The 2,983-nt window shown below is 53.3% G+C and overlaps 1 protein-coding gene across 1 annotated transcript in view; it reads right to left on the bottom strand.

The window, feature by feature from the left end:
- Positions 1-608, bottom strand: part of SFXN1 (sideroflexin 1) — an 18,934-nt gene extending 18,326 nt beyond the window's left edge. The window contains exon 1 of the mRNA XM_026047430.1: positions 593-608. The gene's annotated coding sequence lies outside the window, so the exon portion shown is untranslated. The remainder of the gene's footprint in view (positions 1-592) is intronic.
- Positions 609-2,983: the final 2,375 nt, after the last annotated feature.

Genomic DNA, 2,983 nt, shown 5'->3' with positions numbered 1-2,983 from the left:
CTGGGGATGCAGGGGAGGCAGGAGCAGATCTCTTGGTCCCGGACGCAGGTCCAGGAGGGGTCTCGGGGATGCAGGAGCTGTTGTTCGCACAGGGAGGATGGCGCGGGGGCTATGGCAGCCCCTGTCACCTGCCTGCTGCACGTGAGGAGCGCAAAGATGGGAGCTGCCGAGGAAAGGGGGTGGCCGCCACCGTCCAGGGCCGGGAAGGGCAGGGGGGCCGCGGCCTGGGTGCCTGCGGAGCTGGCAGGGGTGATACGGGCCTCTGCAGAGAGGACGGAGGTGACACGGGGTCCCTATGGGGGAGATGGGAGGGACATGGGCTCTGTGCCCCTATGGAGGGGACAGGGGTGACATGGGGAGGATACACAGCGGTGACACGGGCTCTGTGCCCCTGTGAAGGGGACAGCGGGTACACGAGGCCCGGGGCCCTAAGAGGGCTGGGGGTGACAGCCGCCCCTGGGGCGTGCGGAGGGAGCAGAGCCCTGGGGCGAGCCGGGGCCTGGCGCGTGCGGAGGGGCCGCGGGCAGCCGCGCTGCAGCGGCGCCTCCTTCCCGGGAAGCGGGGCGCGCGGGGAGCCCGGGCCGCTACTCACCGCGCCCGCTCCGCGCTGCCCGGAAGAGGCTCCGCGGCGCCGCGGGCGAGCGGGCCGCGCTGCTCCGGGACCGCCCCGCGCCGCCGGGACCACCGCCCCGCGCCGCCGGGACCGCCCCGCGCCGCCGCGGGCGGAGCCGCCTCCCCCCGTCCCTTTGGGATCATTTCTCCGCGGGAGAGCGGGACGAGTCCCGCGGGTCGTCACCCAAAGCGCTGGGGGAAAACCAGATTTCCCCTCCCCCCCCCATAGAAATGTAGTAAATCCACAGGACATCCCAAACCAATTGGAAACCACTGSACACCTATTGCTCTCACCATGGTGTGAGACCTAACCCGCACATTGAGGAAGAGCCTCCAGCAGCCTCTGATCCCATCTTGTGTCTACATAAACCCCAAGGATTTGCATGGAGTTCTTGCTGTACAGAAGCAGCTCTGTAGCTGTACAAAACTGTGGCAGTGGTACCTAGCATCACTCSATCCCTTGGTTTTCAAAGGCTCCAATCTCAGATGCCCGCACATCCACCTCCCCCGGGGCTCCAGGGCTTAGAACATACTTATGAATATAAATCTGATAGCTAAAGGCACAGATTTATCATAGTAAAATCATATCATAAAAAAAAAAGGCTTGCACAGATACTGTGCATTGGCTCTGACCAACAACCACAGAACAGTTGCTGCCAAGCTGCAGAACTGGCAAATTGGTGGCTATGGGTATTCACAGTGAATATCTGACTACATGTGATTCTTCATTCCCACTAATCCTTCTGTTGCAGGTATTTTAAGCTGCATTTAAAAGAGCAAAATCCAGCGGCACCTTCCAGCTGCTGATGTGTGTTTTGGCTTCCTGCTTGTTCCTCTGTGAAGCAGCCCTGTGCTACTGCAGCCCGTGGCCTCCGCAGGGAGGTGGGTGAGCTGGAAGGGGCTGYCAGGCCCCCCGCCGCTCTCTGCTTTAAACAGCAGACCCAGCACATGGTATCCAGCATGTTCATCTGCAGCCTGGTAGTGAGGGGTTGTTTGCCAGAAGTCCTGATCTTCAGAACACTCCTGCACAGTCACATACAATGAATACACACTGACCTTGCTTAGTGCCCCAGTTGTAAGTTCAAGCATGTGTTTTCTTCTGTGTTCATAAAGAGCAGTTATTTGCTGCTTGTATTGCAGTCCAAATATTAATAGTATATATAGAAAGCGTGTACCTACAGACTACAGCTGTGCACGTTAAGCATGACATTGGCTCCTGCAGGAATATTCCTTTCAGTCTTCCTATTTCCTAAAGAATCCATTAATAAGAGTCCTGCAACCTGCAGGTGTAAATTCAGACCCTAGTCTTTACTAAGCTAGGACTGAGTTAACCAACTGCATGTTTTCACATGAAAGAATTTCAAGACTATTAGAGGACAAATTCTTCCCTACACCAACCAGAACATAAGGATTTCTGCTCTTCTGCAACTACTGTCTCATCTAAGAAGTGAACTTTATATTCCCCAAGCCTTACTGCATTAAAAATATTTGCATTGAGCATTAACTGCAAATTAGCTTTTATATACATCTTTTTTTTCTYATTTCAAGTTGGTGCATCAACTGACAAAAGTAAGAGCAGCCGAACACTGCATTTACTAGTGTAACTGTCCAGCAAGTGGCACTACAGGACAAAGTTTTCAGCAAGCCCTTTGTCACCAAGGGCGCAGTAAAGCAGATTAAAGGCAAGCCTGGGATGTGCCCAAACTTGGCTGCTCCGCGAGAAAGGAGGTTCTGCAGCAGGTGGGAAGTGATGTGCGGTGATTGCCTGGGGGGTATCAATGCAAAGAGCTGGAGTGTGTTCAGCCGCTGGCCCTTGGACACGGTGTCGGGAGCTGCCCTTGGCACCAAGTTGACATTATCAGAGATCTGCCAGAAGGAACTGACAAAATTCCCAGGCGCCCTTCATTCCCACTCGCTTGGTGGGAGTGCCTGTGATGGCTTTGGGCTGTATTTTAATATCAAAAACAAGGTACTGGGTGGGTGAACCACATATAGCGCCTCTTATGATCTGCAGACTTACAGTATGTTATTTTCATGTAGAAAATCCGACCCCAAGCTGGAAGGGAWAGCAGGACAGCTTGAGGAGTACAGTACAGCTTGAGGAGCACTTGTAAGTTCAAAGATTGTTTCTGATAACGAGCTAGGAAGGTCTTCAAGTCTGTGTCAGCATTTCAGAAAAACACCATCACCCTGAGTTCCCAAGGCTTCCACTGTTAATGAGTAAACTGTTATCTAGGGGAATTTGGTCAAACAAGAAAGCAACAGAACTCTTTTTGACACCCTAAATTTTACTCTCTGCTCTTATTTAAGCTAATGCAGAAYTGGTTACAAAACCAGCTTCCGATTCTGGCTCTGTTTATGGTATCTGAAT

The sequence above is a fragment of the Nothoprocta perdicaria genome, unplaced genomic scaffold (assembly GCF_003342845.1).
Source record: "Nothoprocta perdicaria isolate Ctin4 unplaced genomic scaffold, notPer1 scaffold_5, whole genome shotgun sequence".
Taxonomy (NCBI): Eukaryota; Metazoa; Chordata; class Aves; order Tinamiformes; family Tinamidae; genus Nothoprocta; species Nothoprocta perdicaria.
The sequence above is the reverse complement of the archived record's forward strand: the minus strand, read 5'-3'. Positions and strand labels throughout refer to the sequence as shown.